General features: G+C 41.7%; 1 protein-coding gene and 1 pseudogene across 5 annotated transcripts in view; both read left to right on the top strand.

Moving 5' to 3' along the window:
* Positions 1-12165: 12165 nt before the first annotated feature.
* BTBD7 (BTB domain containing 7) overlaps positions 12166-18115 on the top strand; it is an 80240-nt gene continuing 74290 nt past the window's right edge. For 4 of the 5 annotated variants that reach the window (XM_045073031.1, XM_045073041.1, XM_045073059.1 and 1 more), the window contains exon 1: positions 12166-12227. The gene's annotated coding sequence lies outside the window, so the exon portion shown is untranslated. Of the gene's footprint in view, positions 12228-12656; positions 12740-18115 lie in introns of those variants that run through there. The other variant, XM_004754789.3, reaches the window with a different exon arrangement.
* LOC123390532 lies at positions 15549-15646 on the top strand (annotated as a pseudogene).

The following is an 18115-nucleotide window of genomic DNA, read 5'->3' as shown; positions in this document are numbered from 1 at the left end:
ATGGAATATTATTTAGCCATGAGGAAGCAGAAAATCCTGCCATTTGCTGCAACATGGATAGAGCTGGAGAATGTTATGCTCAGTGAGATAAGCCAGTCAGAGAAAGACAGATACTGTAAGATATCACTTATACCTGGAATCTAAAAAAGCTGAACTCACGAAAACAGAAGGTAGAATGAGGGTTACCAGAGCTGGGTAGGGAAAATGGAGAGATGTTGATAAAGGGGATAAGCTCAAAACTAAAAGATAAATAAGTTCTGGAGATCTAATGCATTGCACAGAGATTACAGTCAACAATACTGTATTCCATACTTCAAAATTGCTAAAAGACTAAATGGTCTCACCATAAAAAAGAAACAATCATTATGCAATATGATAGAGGTATTAGCTAAAGCTATGGTAGTGATCATACTGCAGTATATAAATGCATCAAATCAACATATTGTTCACCTTCATCTTATACAATGATGTAAATTAAAACTTAATTTTAAAAAAAGAAAAGAGGAAAAGTGTGATTAAACCTTTCATCTCTAACTGTGAAATAGAAGAGATTTTCCTCATTAGGGACTTTCTTTCCCTCTCTTGTAGACAGCAGATGAGACAGAATCCTGGAAAGGTGTTGGACTCCATGGTCCGACAAATTCAGGTTTCATTCCTGGCTCTGTTCTTTTTAAACTGTGTCACACTGGGCCACTCACATTCTCTCTCAGCCTCAGATTCCCCACTTGCAAAACTCAGTTATTAATGCCTGCCATTCAGGACTGCCAAAAGGACTAACTGTGCCTTTGGCACCTGAAGTGTCACGCAGTGGACATTCGTACTCTTCACCAACAGGGAAGGGCCAGTTGTAGGTTAGGGGAACAGCAAATACTCAAAGGAGACTTAAAGAGAAGCTGCATGGGGAAAGTTGGAACCGTGACACTTAGGCTCAGCTATCACATCATTGGAGAAACTCAGATTACTGAATCAAGACATAGACCCCAAGTAATGAGATAATTTCTACCCTTGCACTTCTTTTTGTGAAGTATCTGTCTTAACACAGAATCCTTGATACTTTTCGTATGGTTTTCTCTAAATGGTTATCTTTTGGTTCCAGTGTTGTTGACATCTCACATAGTCTGCGAGACTCTCTTTTCTAAGAACTGACCCTTCCCCAGCCACATGATGGTGGCAGCTATTATTATTATGATTTAACCATTCTGCAGCATTGCTCTAAGCACAATATTAACTGTCTTCATCCACCAATAACTCTGTGAGGTAGGCATTGTTATTAACCTCATTTACAGATGAAGAAACTGAGGCTTAGAAAAATCAAGGAAGTTGCCATGGATACACTCATGGTTCACAAACTTCCTAATCTCAGGATCTCCTTAAAAATTACTGAGAATTCTGGGGCACCTGGGTGGCTCAGTGGGTTAAAGCCTCTGTCTTTGGCTCAGGTCATGATATCAGGCTCCTGGGACTGAGCACCGCATTGGGCTCTCTGCTCAGCAGGGAGCCTGCTTCCCCTGCCCTCTGCCTGCCTCTGCCTATTTGTGATCTCTGTCAAATAAATAAATAAAATTTAAAAAAATTACTGAGGATTCTAGTGTGCCTAGGCGGCTCAGTCGATTAAGCATCTGCCTTCAACTCAGATCATGATCGGCGAGGTCCTGGGACCGAGTCCTGCATCAGGCTCCCTGATCAGCGGGGAAATTGCTCCTCCTCCTCCCTCTGCTGCTCCCCGTGCTTCTGCTCTCTCATTCATGCTCTCTCAAATAAATAAATAAAATCTTTTTTAAAAACAGTGTTTAGGGGAATTTTTGACTTTTCATGTTTTGTGGGCACTGCTTCTGGGACTCCGGGAAAGCTATACTTTAATTTTTACCAAGGTATGACTTCAAAACATGAGCTCCATTTCTGCTCAAAGCATACATTGTACATCTGCTTTATTAGCAAATAACCTAAAAGAAACAATTCAAGGTAAAGATAAGAGTAAAAATCTCCCTAAGTTCCTTTCCCATCCCTCCAAAGCCTGTAACCTTGCACAAATTAAAAGCAAAAGATAAAGTTTATAATTTTCTGGAATGTCCTTCATCCTGATGACTTATAACTCTTGATGTAACAAAAAACATATAAAATCCTGTATTAAACATCTCTTCTGTGGAATACTCTCTTACTTGTAAAGATTATATATCCGAGGAAGTTATCCTCACTTGGGCTCAAATAAAACTCTCTGCCTTTTATATATATATTTTTAGAAATTATAAAATGTTTGTTCATTTTGTGTCGACAATAGTGAAAAGAGTGGCATTCTTTTACTTTTTAAAAATCTCTTTAAAACCTGGTGATTCACAGACCTGTACCCCTGGGGATAAAAATATATGTTTATAAAAAATAAAATTTTAAGAATCAAAAAAAAAAAAAAAGAGTACACCTATCGCGATGAGCACTGAGCAATGTATGGAATTGTTGAATCACTATTTTGTACACATGAAACTAATATAATACTGTATGTTAACTACCCTGGAATTAAAAAATTAAAAAAAAAAATCTCTTTAGGGGCGCCTGGGTGGCTCAGTGGGTTAAGCCTCTGCCTTCGGCCCAGGTCATGATCTCAGGGTCCTGGGATGGAGGCCTGCATCTGGGTCTCTGCTCAGCGGGGAGCCTGCTCCCCCCACCGCCTGCCTCTGCCTACTTGTGATCTCTCTCTCTCTCTCTATCAAATAAATAAAAAAATAAAATCTTAAAAAAAAATAAGTAAAATCTCTTTAATGTCTGACTTAATAGAAGATTAGGCCCCTGACTTCTCCCATCTGTTTTTGCATTCAACCTATTCTGATGCAGCCTCTGGAAAATTCCCCTGTACCCTCTTCAGAGAATGAGTGAAAAAGTCAAATATCTTAATATTATTATAAAAGTAATTTTTGTTTGTTTTTCATGAAAATAATTTTTACATTGCAAGACCCCAAGGGTCTCGGGGACTCCTAAATCCCCATAGTTTGAACACTCGGTTACATAATGAATCCCATAAGATCTGATTCAGTACAGTGTTATCCCATTTCCTGGCCTCAGTTGATCAGTTTTAAGATAGGTTCCTGACAAATACCAGGCGGAGGAACCCTTTTCCAAGGATGTTATGCTTGGGACCCGAAGGCTGGAATGCAAGACTGCATTAGGCAATGGAAGGTTCAACTTAGGAGCCATGTTTTGGTTTTGGGGGTTTTTTGTTTGTTCGTTTTCTAGCTGTGGAGAAAGCCCTTCCATCGAGAGTTAATAATGAAGCCAGGCCACTGAAAGAAGCAGAGATAAAGGACAGAAGGAAAGCTCAGCCGTATTCAAATCCCTGGTTCTGACTGTTTCTAAAGCTAAGAGTGTCTTGTCCTTGAATTTTGGGCCACTCTATTTTCTTTATGATGAATCCTGCTTTGGACTTAAATTAGTGGGAGCTGGATTTCTATCACTTGCAACAAAAAGGGTCTTAATGAAGGCTGTATTAGTCACGTCTTTTTTTTCTTCAGGTTTTCCCTTCTTTTCTCAATTAAAAAGAGGTAACAAGCGATGCTGAAGTAAGCTAAGAATAAGCTGAATAAGAGCCAACTCTGGAAGAACCATTCCCAATCTTAGAAGTTTAGACTGGAGGGTCACCTGGGTGGTTCAGTCGTTAAGTGTCTGCCTTCGGCTCAGGTCATAATCCCAGGGTTCTGGGATCGAGCCCCACATTGGGCGCCCTGCTCAGCAGGAAGCTTGCTTCTCCCTTTCCCACTCCCCCTGCTTGTTTCCTCTCTTGCTGTGTCTCTTTCTATCAAACAAATAAATAAAATCTCTAAAAAAAAAAAGTTTAGACTGGAATGCTGTTGATGTGAGAATCAAGTATTTTAGGTCTTCCTCTCTGACAAAAAACTTTAAATTACTTTTGACAGTGTCAGTAAATTTAACTCCAAATTCAGCCACATGATTAAGCTCCCTACCACCTACCCCTACCCTAGGAGGTGGCACTTTTAGCTTCTCAAATTGCAGGTACAAACAATCTTCCTCTGTTTAATTTCTTCAAGTCACAAAAGACTAACACCGTTAAACCTCTACAATTTTCAATAAAGGGCTTAGTGGGCCCTGGATTCAATATATTCTCAGTGACCTACAATATGGGGCCTTCCTACTGCGGTTATATAAAAGGGCCTAATTAGAGCTATAGCCTCGAGATCAGGCTTTTTCATTTTAGAGCTCTATGTATACAATGAATGAGAAAGGCACACTTGCCCACTGACTCCTTTTTAATGTGATTTTTATAAATGTTCATGTTTTAAACAAACTGGTGTTAGGGTTCTAGAAAATTATATAATGAATTAAGACTGTACTAACTCAGGTCCAAACATCTTGACTTCTCTACTTTCTAGAAAAACACTTTTAATTGCTATTCAAGGACCGAGGGTCTTTGCTATTCAAGGACCAAAGGTCTTTGCAGGATGTGGTGTGTCTCTCTGGGTCTATTTGTGTCTGTCTTTCTAACTGCATGACCTCAAAGACAAAGAAACTCAAATAAGCAAGGAGCAAAAGCAGAAGAGTTGCAAAAGGGGGGGGGGACATTCAGCGTTATGCAATTAGTAACATTAGTGACATACTTTTGAATTGCCAGCACAATGCTGATGAGAGAGCCAACAAAAGCCTCCATCCATTATTACAAAGAACCCTGAGAAAAAACTGCTCTATTCTTTTTTCAAAAAAAATTATATGTGATGAACACTTTTTTCATTTTCTTCTGCCACCTTTTCGTTTTTTAAATTTGACATTTCTCTTCCTCTCCTGAACCACATGGAGAAATTCTTCAATGGATTTCTATTATGCTAGAGTGGAAAGACATTGGCAGTCGAAGCACCCAAAGATCAAAGGTCAGACCTCAGCGCTATCATTTACTAGCTGCAAAGTCTCAGACAAAGTTGGTATAATAATAGTTCTCTTAGAATGCTGACATAGAGATTAAATGAAATAGTATACGTATCAGTTGAGATGACTTTGAATGAATGTTACCAAAAAATATAATAATGAAATTGATTGGCTCACATAATTTCCAAGGCCAGAAGGAGAACTGTTTCAGGTAAAGCCTGATTAAGTATCTCTAATGATGTCACAAGGGTGTCAGTTTTTCTTAAGGTACAAGTTAATATTACCTTAAGACAGGCTTCCCTCTGGCAGCAAAATGGTTGCAAAGAGCTCCTGGGGCTATACCCTTTTCCAGTCATGTTCAATGGAAGAGGAGAAGACTCTTCTAGCATATTCTGTGGAAGGAGAGATTTTCTCTTCCAGAAGTCCTAGCAAACATTTCACCACATCCTGGTTCCTGATGAGGTTACATACCTTCCTTGAACTAATCTTTAAAGTGAGGGGAAATAGCTTTTGCTGAAAATTTTGAACCAGGCAACCAGGTATAAAACATGGGATTGATCCCACTCAGAACACTTGATGGGGAAAAATGAGGGGGTTATGAAGAAAAAGAAAGGTGGGAAATTGTCACACATGACAATGTGTGAGAATGTACTTTGAAGTAGGATGCTGAGTAAACGGGGGTGAAGTCCATCCCTGGGTTTCAGGAGGGAAACATATCCTTTCAAAGGATTAAGGATTGGCTTAACCCTTGCCAATCAGACCTTCAGAAAATTCCATAGCATCTTCAATACCTGAGATTGTATCACCATTACTCATCCTTGCTTTTCCATATAGTTTAGGGTTTTTGTATCTATAAATAAATGGTTTAGGTTTGCCTGTTCTTTTATAAACACATTGTTGTTCTATTTTTTTATTTTTAAAGGTTTATTAATTTACTTAAATAATCTCTACACCCAACATGGTGCTTGAACCCATGACCCCAAGATTAAAAGTCACTCACTCTTCTACCTGAGCCAGCTAGGTACCCCAAGCTTTCCCTATTTTTTAATTTTATAAAATTTAAGATACCACTATTTAACATCTCACTGAAAACAAATACCTTAACCAAATCAGGACCTAGGGCTAAGAGCCCATCAACTGAAATTTGGTCAATAAATTTCAGCATTGTTAAAAAATGTTTAAAAAAAAAAGTGCATCTTAAAAAGGATGGACTACAATAATACAAAAGATGGTATCTTGTATAATCACTTCTGTGTTTTGCTTCTTTGGCTTAACATCATGTTTGTAAGATTCATCCATGTTTTTTATAGGTTAATTTCATGTAATACATTAACATACCACATTTTTATCTCTGCTCTTATTTATGGATATTTACATTGTTATCAGTTTTGACTCATATGAACAATGCTGCTATGAACCTTCTTGTTCATATCTCTTGTGTACATGGGGATAAGTTTCTCTAAATACCAAATGTTAGAATTGCTGAGCCATAGAACAAGGCAATTTTCATCTTTTGTACACAACGTCAAACTGCTCTTCCTCGGGGTGGAGCAGTCAGTTGAGCATCTGACTCTTGGTTTTGACTCAGGCTGTATCTCAGGGGTGTGAGATTAGGCCCCACACCAGGCTCTACACTCAGCCCAGAGTCTGCTTGGGTTTCTCTTCCCCTCACCTTCAGCCTCTACCCCCGAACTCTTTCTCTCAAATAAATAGATCTTTTTTTATTTTTTTATTTTTTTAATTTTATTTTTTTTTAAGATTTTATTTGTTTATTTGACAGAGAGAAATCACAAGTAGATGGAGAGGCAGGCAGAGAGAGAGAGAGGGAAGCAGGCTCCCCGCCGAGCAGAGAGCCCGATGCGGGACTCAATCCCAGGACCCTGAGATCATGACCCGAGCCGAAGGCAGCGGCTTAACCCACTGAGCCACCCAGGCGCCCCAATAAATAGATATTTTTTAAAAATATTTTGTTTATTTATTTGACAGAGAGAGATCACAAGTAGGCAGAGAGGCAGGGAGGAAGCAGGCTCCCTGCTGAGCAGAGAGCCCAATACGGGGCTCAATCCCAGGGCCCTGAGATCATGACCTGAGCCGAAGGCAGAGGCCTAACCCACTGAGCCACCCAGGTGCCCCTAAATAGATAAATCTTAAAAAAAAAAAAAAAATGGTTCTTCCTATTCTCAGTCTCACCAGCAGTGTACAGAGTTCCTATTAATCTACATCTTCATCAGCACTTGAAATTGTTTTTTTTCATTTTTATGAATCTAATGAGTCAGTAATTTTATCTTATTATAGCTCTAAATTGTATTTCCTTTCACTAACATGAAGAGCACCTTCTTGTTTGTCTCATTTGGATTCCTCGTGTGTTCAAATCTTTGGTCCATTTTTTTAATTGAGATGCCTCCTTCTTATTGAATGTAGGAATTCTTTACATATTTTGGATATAAGCCTTTTGTTTTTATGTATTGTAAATATCTTTTCTCATCGGGTGACTTGTCTTTTCACTGATCTGATTGTGTACTTAATGAACCGAAGTTCACATTTTAAATGTAGTTGCATTCATGTGCAGAGGAGGCAAATATTTACCTCTACTTCCTTTTTGGCTGGGACTAAGATTTAAATCAACATAAACAGATTAACAAGAAAAAGGCGTACAGATTTTTGCATCTACATGGGAGTTGCCCTAGGAAAGTAAAGACCCACAGATACAGTTGGAGCAAAACACCTATGCACTAAGCTGGACAAAGAGTAGTAAATAGAGAAAATAGGACAAGACAAAGGATCTTGAGTCAGAGCCGTTAATTATAAAGTGACTAGGAAGATAAGGCTTAGTTGAACACGATATGTTTGTATACATTTCCCCTAATCTTCGTCTCTCGGAACTCTCTGTCTCTGGTGATAAAAATGTTTTCTTTCTTCCGGAGATAGGGAAGACATTTTTCACATCTTTCAAGGTACTAGTCCCTCGTCTAGGTACTTTGACATGTGTGTTTTCATTTCACTTAATATTTTAGACTCCAGGAGATTCAGAAAAACAGTTGGAAACAGAATCATTATAAGCAAAGCATAAGGAAAATAGAAGTTTCCTTTTTATTATGATTTCAAAAACCCAGGTACCTGGAGCACCTGGGTGGCTCAGTCAGTTAAGTGTCCAACTTTTAATTTCAGCTCAGCTCACGATCTCAGGGTCATGAGATTGAGTCCCGAGTCGGGCTCTACACTGAACGTGGAGCCTGCGTAGGATTCTCTCTCTTCCTCTCTCTTTGTCCCTCCCCTCACTTGTTCCCTCTTTCTCACTCTCTCAAAAAATAAACAAAAACAAGCTTCCATACTATATTCCAGAAAGAAGCCTAGGGATAGGCTTTGGTGGATGATTATGCATGGTAGAAAAAGGAAGGAACAGAATAGAGTAGCAGAAAACAGAATACACAGTTAATGCAAGGAATGACTCAAGTCTACAGCATCGGTGTCCAGGTGGATCTGGTGGATGGGGTCCCATTTGCTAATGGAGGGAGCAGAAGAAGGAACAGAACATAAATTCAGGATTCTTGATTCCAAGGGACAGAATCTAACTGTTTTTACGCACTCCCAACCAGTTTAAGATTTTAAAGGGGGGGGGGGGTGAGTAAGGGCAACTTCATGCTCACAAACACAAGAAAACCGGCGTGGATTGGTTTAGGGCACAGCCATGCCCGAAAGTTCAAATGATGCCCTGGCTTCCCCTTCTACAAGCTCTCTGTTTCTGCTTGCAGTCTTCAGTCCTACCGCTCTTGGCTTTCTTCTCAGAGCTGAAGAAGAAAATCTACATTGTCCCCTAAAGTCATAAACCCAGAGAAATAGATTAAGAGGAAACAAATCCTAGGATAGCCTGGCAGAAATTTCCAGAAATGACTTTCATTGGCCTGGTTTGTGTCAGATGGCCACCCAGATCCGTATAACTCTAGGACCCATTCTGTTCACCACTACGGAGTATTATCTTAGGGCTAGCCATTTTCCCCCAGTCTGTCTTTCTATTTAGACTCTAAGCTTCTCAAGGGCAAAGAATCATTTAATATTTTTAGCTTGAGCATGGGCACTGTGCTTGGCACATGGTATTGGAAGCTTTAAAAAAATGTGTTGGACTAAAACTAGACACATCTAAACTCTGATGGATGTGCAAACTGAGCTACTTCAGAATTTTGAAAGTGTAGCTAAGTGGTATAATAAGAAACCACAAGCTAGATGAATTAAAGGGAGGAAAAAATTCATGGAACACTTGGGCTTGGGTTTTGTGAAGGCGAATCATACCCAACTAGTCTACTGGAGTTCTCTGAATGTGCAGAGGGACAAAAGGACAGGGTAGAACCAGCAGAACTTGGTGTTTTAAAAAGCCTTTGATAGGGGCGCCTGGGTGGCTCAGTTGGTTAACTGCCTGACTCTTGGTTTTGGTTCAGATTGTGATCTCAGGGTGCTGAGATCAAGCCCTGCCTCTGCACCATGCAGACTGTGGAGCTTGCTTGAGATTCTCTCTTTCCCTCTCCCTCTGTTCAACCCCCTTAAGAACAAAAACAAAAAGCCTTCAATAGAATTTTAGATTTCTATTGTTGTTGGTTTTATTTTTTTTTTTTTTTTTTTTTTTTTTTTTTTTTTTTTTTTTTTTTTTTTTTTAAAGATTTTATTTATTTATTTGTCAGAGAGAGAGTGAGTGAGAGCGAGCACAGGCAGACAGAGTGGAAGGCAGAGTCAGAGGGAGAAGCAGGCTCCCTGCGGAGCAAGGAGCCCGATGTGGGACTCGATCCCAGGACGCTGGGATCATGACCTGAGCCGAAGGCAGCTGCTTAACCAACTGAGCCACCCAGGCGCCCCTTGTTGTTGGTTTTAATTTTGTTTTTTAAATTGTGTCTAGGAAGCAGAACCAAAGTCAAGTAAGGAGGATCAGGAATAAGTGAGAAAGTGTAATGATGGGGACTGATCTTTTTAAATTAATTATCTTTTTAAATGAATTATCAAGAAGGGGTATGGACCATGGACTTTCTCAGTTTGCAAGTAACAACTCTTTCAGTTAATGCAATACTTAGTTGATTAAGACAAAGATAAACTAATGGAAAATACCTTGCAACACAGCCCTGGCCTTATCGTTCCAGAGTCAGGCAAGGCACGTCAGGGTTCTGCAGGTTCCTGCTCCATTTTTTCTTTGGTGATGAGCTCTCTAGCCATACCTGCCCTTTCGCCTTTAAGATTGAAGAAGAAATAATGTGGGGCATGTGCTGGCTTTGGTCTTGCTTTGCCTCACGGAGGAGCCTAAAGGTAAGCGTGATGTGGTAGGACTTGTGGCCTGGAACCATGACCGCCAGGAGACTGCCGTCCCTGGGACCCACCTCAAGATGTCCTGGCAACTCAAGTTCAATTTGGTTTACTTTCAGCTCCAACCACCTGTATCCTTCTTCTTGAAGTCCAGTTCCGGTCCTGTACAGATCACCCATCAGCACCAAATTATTGCTATAAGCAATGATGTTTCTGAGAAGAGAGCAAAAGAAGAGGGAAGTGAGGAGATGGAAGCTGACTTGTGCCCCATTTTGCCTGCTAAGAAACAGAAGGACAGGCCCTAATTCTTCTTTGGCCACCTAGCTGCCTGCCACATAAGCTATAGACCAGATTCCTGTGCAAGTTTCAATAATTTTAAATGGCTCTTCTCCATTGAAGAGGAGGGCTAGAGGTGGGGGGGGGTCCCCTTGGGAGCAAAGGGGATCCCGTTCTCCATAGGACCTTAGTGTTCTTCTAATCCTATAACATCCTGGGGTTTCACTTTTCTCCAGGAGTGGGAGGAAGTCTGAATTTCTATTCTGACCCTCTTTCCCCATTTGCTATAAGGTTGGAAGTCAGTATCAGAAGCTCAGATCACACATTTTTAACACTTTTTACATTCTTGGTTCAGAAGGATGTGAAAAAAACCTTCAATTCTCCAACCACATATGAAATGCTTGGGTAAAATAATAAAGTACCAACAGATGATTAAAAAGATCACATAATTAAAAATTGCTCTTATTCTTATAAGCTTAGAGGTGGTTTAGAGAACTACAGGAAGACCCGATGTGACTTGGAAAACTTGTTTCTCAAAGGGTGGGTAGAGACTGAAAATGCAAATACTTTCAAGAGCATCTGAAGTGAATTCCCAGAGGACAAATACATCAGGTATTTCTAAGCCCTACCTGAGAGCTGAGTGGAGATATGCCTGAAGACCAGGGTCACAATGTCTGGAATTCTAGTCTGGGCTTGCTCGCGCCTACTTATTAATGCTGCGTGTGTGCCCCGGGGCAAACGACTGAGTATTTCCAAGCCTTTTTCTTAGCTGTAACCATTATACCTGTCTCGACGACTTCAAAGGGTGGCTTGGTGTTCAAACGAAGCCATATGTTTAACGGTGTTTTAAGTACTATAAGGTGCTTCATAAATATAAGGTGTTTTTGTCGTGACATCGCTGGAATTATTGCAAACTCCCAGACAAGGAGCAGCCAGGGAAGGGCGATTTGACTCATCCAAGCAGAGATCGTGCGGTTTCAACAATTCTCGTCATTTACGGAGACATTTTGTTAAGGAAAACTTTTCCGTTTCTTTGAGATTTTTGTTTTAAACCTGCTATAGTATGCAGCAAGGTGCTGTCTGTAAAAGCACCAGGCAGAGGTGAAGATAAACCGCCTAGAAGCCGCCGAAACGCCAAGACTGTCAGGAGTTTTCCGCGGAAGCGCTGTCCTGTGTTTGACAAGAACGCAAGATATGTGCGATCGATCAGGATGCCGGCCGCCAAACGGCAGGAAGAATTGGTAGAACTGATCGTCCACGAACGTTATTATAATTCCGTTGTGATACATTTAATGATTTGTCACAGCGCCCCGAAGGAAGTAGAAGGCTGCAACGAGTTTCAAACTCCGAGCGTGCCGCGAAGCGCTCCCCAGCGTGGAAAAGAAATAATGCGCGCGCACTCGGCTTCGACCGCTCCCGGGCCCTGCGAGCTCCTCTCCCGGGACCGGACCGACGCGTGCGCGCGCGCGCGCGCGCGCGCGCCGCGAGCCCACGTGACCGTAGGCGCGGCGACGGCGGGGGCGGGCGGGGGCTCGGGCCGGCTCCGCAGCGCCGCGCAGGCGCCCCAGGGCCGCGCCGAGCCGAGCCCCTCCTGCTCCCTCTAGGAGTCAAAATGGCGGCGAGGGGAACCTGGAGCAGCCCGGGAGCCTGAGCCACTGACAGGAGCGGAGAGGGCGGCGGCGGCGGCAGGAAGAGGATGGCCGGGGGTGCTGGCGCCGGTGCGGACGGCGGTGCGGGTGGCGGCGGCGGGGGCGACGGCCGCGGTCCCAGCGGCGGCAGCAGCAGCGGCGGGAGGAGCCTCCGAGGTGAGTTGTCCCTCGGTGTCTCGGAGGCTGAGAGCCGAGGCTGTGCCCGGCGCGGCGCGAGGCGTCCCGGCAAGGAAGGGGCTGTGCCTGGGAGGTGGGGGTACCGGGTTGGGGCTGGGACGCCGCGGGGGGCGCCGGGCCGCCGGCGGGGAGAGGGCAATCGTCCGTCTGGGGCTGAGGCGGCGGCTGACCGCCCGGTGCCCGTGCGCTCCCAGGGGCAGACTAGGCTGTGCGCCGTTGTCCCGGGGGCAGAGGCGCGAGGTGTGGCGCTCGGGGCGGGGAGAGCGGCCCGAGGTGGCCGCGACAGCAGCCCGGCCGGCTCCGGGCTCCAAGGGGCGGAACCCGCCGCTCCCAGGACGCCGGGAAACCGCTCCCGAGACTCGGGCGCGTGTTTACCCGGCTGCGGGGCTGCGACCGCCCCGGGGTGGGCGTGAGAGCGGCGGGCAGGAATAAGGGAGGGAACAGGCCTGCGGACGGCTGCTCGCGGTGGGGAGAGAAGTTAGATCGTCCGGGTAAGTTACGGTTCCGGGATCGAACTGGGATTGCGTTTTGACAGGTTGCGAGGAAGACAATACCTGGGGTGTTTGATAAAAGAGTCTGTGCTTGGAGTACTTGAATGGCTAAAAGCGTGCATTTTCGGTGCCTTCTCGTTTGCACAGCTGTTTACTAGCCTTACCCCGAGGATGAGAACTTTCTCACCGCCTTTTGGGAGAAGCTCTGGGGAGTGGTGTTTCCGCTGTGAACTACAATAGCACCCCTTCGCATACCAGCACAGATAATACTCTGGATTAGGCCTAATTTACAAAAGCAGTCTTGGTTATCTTTACCAGAGAACTGTTCCTTCTGCCAAAACATCTTACTGTCATGAGGAAATAGGCATTTTTACAGAATTAATTATTATTTTTTTTTCAACTACCAGAATCTTTTGTCTCTGAATAGCATCCATTTCTTTTAGATTGTTGAAATACATTACTTTCTTTCGGAAATGTGGAAGAAAGATTTGAAATAGCAAGAATCCTACATGTTAATAGAAGCTGTGATTAAGCTTGTCCTGGAATTTTGGAGTCAGAAAAGCCTATAGAGATCTGGTATGACTTGTTTTAGAGCTGAGAAAGTAGGCCCAGGGAGATGAGTGACTTGCTGTGGGTCCTACAACTGGCTGGGGATTGGGCCAAAACTAGGATCGGGGCCTCCCTCCGCCCCCATTTAGAGCCCTTTTCACTACTCTTCTGAGCCTCTTTCTCTTCATTGATTAAATTCGTCATCAGTGCAGGTGCCCATCCCTAGGTCTTTGTGAGGTAAAGTTGAAAGCAGAAATGGAAAGCGCCTCACGCTGATTCTGACAGTGACCCTCAGTTACAAGTAACTGATGAGATTTTTTTTTTCTACCCTGAACTTAATAAAACTGACATTTCATTTAGAGTTTTCATGGGCCTGTAGCTGTATTTGCACCCAGTTATATTGGGTGCATTCTTACATGCATTCGGTAAAACCCATACATAAGTCAATATTCTGTCCCACAAAGCCTAACTATTCTGTTCCATGTCCCAATACCATCATTTAAACAAGTTTGTATCAGACTCAGATTTCCAAGATTTAAAACACCTGGGTTTGCTAGGTTATACCGCCTAGTTTCCATGTATTTTTTTGTTGAATTACAGCAGTTTTCTTTGTTGTGTGTCACATATTAACCTTCAGAAATGCAATAATGTCAAATGATTCTGATCCTGTTCTAGTCAGTGAAACCTCACATATCAAAGTTGTACCTTGTGTTCAGTTACCCTGGTGATTATGGAAAATCTGGTTTGTGTTTTGCATTGTATTAGTTTTGAGAGAAGAAAACAAAGAAGTGTGATATGTAGACCTTGCCCTCAGGAAAGATACGATGTACCCTTAGGAGTTTGGAGACAATCTAGTACATTCTGTGAATACAAAGAATGCTATAGGTGTTCTGGTTAGAGGGAGATGAGTGAGGCCTTAGGAGTCTAAAGAACTTCCTGGAACACTTGGGACTTGAGCTAGCCTATGAAGGTTTAGATTTACAGATACTGGAGCAGGTACTGTGTGAGGGAAAAGCGAGAATATGATGTGGAGATTGGCTTTGGGGGAGGGGAAAGGAGGGAAACTAGGATGAGCTGGCAACTGGATTTGGGAGACTAAAATGAAAACAAATCACACAGTTGGAAGGATACCTGTCTAGAAGGGTTTGAGTACTAGATTGAGGAGATTGGGATTTTCATCTTCTTGGGCAAGACATGGGGAACCTTTTTAGTGTTGGAAGCCAGGTATTAGTATGATAAAGCAGCAGGATGAACCTGTCCGTGATCTACAGGTTGAGTTTGAATGAGCAAAGAATGGAACAAACCAGCAATGACGTGGCTGTTGCAGTTATCCAAATATGAAGAGATGAGAACGTAGGTTAGGGATAGAGTCGCTGGGAAGGATGCATGGCAGGTGTTATTGTTTTTATAGTGGTAAAATATACATAAACATAAAATTTGACATTGTAACCGGTTTTAAGTGTACAGTTCTGTGGCATTAAGTACATACATCCACATTGCTGTGCAGCCATCACCATCTTCATTTCCCCCCACCGAAACTCTACACCTGTTAAATGCTAAGCCCCCATTTCCATTACCCCGAACCCCCTGGCAACCATAATGTACTTTTTGTCTGTATGAATTTGACTACTCTAGGTACCTCATATAAGTGGAATCATACAGTATTTATCCTTTTGTGACTCTCATGATGTTTTCAAGGTTCGTTCATATTGTAGCATTTGTCAGAATTTCCTTCATTCTTAACACTGAATACTATTTCATTGTATGTATGTATGTACATCCATTTTTGTTCATTTATCTGTCAGTGGATACTTGATTTTCTTCCACCTTTTGGCTGTTATGAATAATGTTCCTATGATTATGAGTTTACAAATGTTTGTTTGAGCCTGCGCTTTCATTTCTTTGGGGTATATACCCTGCAAATTTTACATTCCCACCAGCAATGCACAAGGGCTCCAGTTTTTCCACATTCTCACCAACACTTGTTGTTTTCTGTTTTTTTGATAATAGCCATCCACATGGATGTGAAGTAGTTTATCATTGTAGTTTTTTGTGTTTTTTTTTTTTACTTAATTTTTTTAAGTATTTGCTACACCCAGCATGGGGCTCAGATTCACAACTCAATGACAAGTCACATGTTCCATAGACTGAGCCAGCCAGGTGCCCCCACTGTAGTTTTGATTTGTATTTCCCTAATGTTTAATGATCTCTTATTGTACCTATCAGCCTTTTGTATATATTCTTTGGATAGATATCTGTTGTGCTTGTTTCAGCAGCACATATATTGAAATTGAAGTGATACAGAGTTGGCTCCTGTGCAAGGAAGACATGCAGATTAGTGAAGTGTTTGGACTGTTGTGTGTCTTGCTCAGCTCATTGTGCCCAGGACTTGCACAAACACATGAAATGATTGAACAAATACTTCAAGGATCTGATTTTTGGTGACTGAGGGCAGCATATTTTCCAGATTCTTCAAATATTCATTAACCATTAATTACTTAATGTCTCATGCCATATTGTAGTAGTCTTTTTAACTTTTCTACTTTTAAAAAAGATATATCTATTAATTTTTTTAAAGATTTTATTTATTTATTTATTTGACAGGGAGAGCAAGAGAGCACAGGCAGGGGGAACAGTGAGGGAGAGGGAGAAGTAATCTCCCCACCAAGCAGGGAGCCCAGTGTGGGGCAATGCAGGGCTCAATCCCAGGACCCTGGGTTCATGAACTGACGTGGAGTCAGATGCTTAACTGACTAAGTCACCCAGGTACCCCCACTATTAAGATCTTTTACCAAAAAAAAAAAAAAAAGCTCTTTTACCATTTTTTAATTTAGTTGTTTGCTTTTTTGTTGTTGAGTTGTAGAATTCCTTATATATTCTGGATATCAATCCCTTATCAGATATAGGATTTGCAAATATTATCTGCCATTCTATGTATTACCTTTTCACTCTATTGAGTGGCTTTCAATGCACATAAATTTTTAATTTTAATCGAGTCCAATATATATAGTTTTTTGATTGTTACTTATGTTTTGGTGTTAAATCCAAGAAATCATTGCCAATTCCAAAGATAGGAAGCTTCCCCCCCCCCAAAAAAAAACTCTCATGTTTAGGTCTTTGCATGCAAATATCCAGTATTTCCCCAGCACCGTTTGTTGAAAAGACTGTTTTTCCGTTGAATGGCTTTGGCATCCTTACTGAAAATGACTTGATTATACCATGCAAGGGTTTATTTCTGAACTCTACATTCTATTGGTCTCTGAGTCTGTCTTTATGCCAGTATCACATTGTTTTGATTACTGTAGCTTTATAGTAATTTTTGAAATCTGGAAGTGTGAGACCTCCAGCGTTGTTCTAATTCAAGACTGTTTGGGCTGTCTGTGGTCCTTTGAGATTCCAAATGAATTCCAGGGTGGATTTTTTCAATTTTTGGAAAAAAAAAAATGACATTAGGATTTTTTTAATAGGGATTTCATTGAATCTGTAGACTGAAGCAGTTTTGACATATTAGGTCTTATAGTTCATAAACACCAGATATCTTACAACTTATTTGTATTTTTATATCTTTAATGTCTTCCCACAACCTTTTGTGGTTTTCAGTGTAAAAATCTTTCAACTCCTTGGTTAAGTTTATTCCTAAGTGTTTTATTTTTTTAATACTATCACAAATAGGATTGATCTCTTAATTTCCTTTTTGGATTGTTCATTGTTAATGTACACAGCTCATTTTTGTGTGTTAACTTTTTATCTTGCAGCTTTACTGAAAGCATTTATTCTGATGTGTGTGTGTAATCATACATACAAAATTCACTTCTTCCTTCCAATTTGAGGCCTTCAAAGGCATTCAGATATTTTTCTTGCCTAATTGTTCTGCCTAGGACTTCCAGTACTATATTGAATACAAATGGTGAAACTATACACCCTTGTCTTATCCTGATCTTAGAGTAAATACTCTGACTGTTCAGTATGATGATTGCTGTGGATTTTCCTTTATTATATTGAAATTGTTACCTTATATTCCTGGTTTGCTTAGTTTTTTAGCAGGTATGTTTCAATGAAAGAAAAAAAAAAAACTCAGTTATGGGTGCTGAGAGTGTAGCCTAGTGACAGGGAAAATTCTGCTGTCATTGGCAAAGTAACATGTTAATGCCCAGTTGATGTTTTAGGCATCATCTGTGTACATTTGCAGTCATGTTTTGCCTGAAGAAAAATAGTACTATGGTTAACTCAGTAGAGAAGACTGACATTAATCAAATAATTATACAAATACATGCCTGAATAACTGTAGTATAATTTTGTTCACAGCTGTATTCCCAACATCTAGCATAGTGCCAGGCACACAGGTGCTCCCTACAGTTATTCATTAATTCAGAAGCAGAAGACTTAAGATTTAAGCTAAAAACTATATTGCTTATGGGGCGCCTGGGTGGCTCAGTGGGTTAAGCCGCTGCCTTCGGCTCAGGTCGTGGTCTCGGGGTCCTGAGATCGAGTCCCGCATCGGGCTCTCTCTGGGAGCCTGCTTCCTCCTCTCTCTCTCTCTGCCCACTTGTGATTTCTCTCTGTCAAATAAATAAAATCTTTAAAAAAAAAAAAAAAACTATATTGCTTATAATTTTTTAATGGAAAAGCATTTTTTTGTTTTGTTTTTTTAAGATTTTATTTATTTATTTGACAGAGAGAGAGAACAAGCAGGGGGAGCAGCAGGCAAAGGGAGAGGGAGAAGCAGGCTCTCCACCAAGCGGAGACCCAGACCCAGGACCCTGGGATCACGACCCGAGCCAAAAAGGCAGACGCTCAGCTGACTGAGCCACCCAGGATCCCTGTTTT

The sequence above is a fragment of the Mustela putorius genome, unplaced genomic scaffold, assembly GCF_011764305.1.
Source record: "Mustela putorius furo isolate JIRA1106 unplaced genomic scaffold, ASM1176430v1.1 tig00000129_pilon_pilon_pilon, whole genome shotgun sequence".
Classification (NCBI taxonomy): domain Eukaryota; kingdom Metazoa; phylum Chordata; class Mammalia; order Carnivora; family Mustelidae; genus Mustela; species Mustela putorius.
The sequence above is the reverse complement of the archived record's forward strand: the minus strand, read 5'-3'. Positions and strand labels throughout refer to the sequence as shown.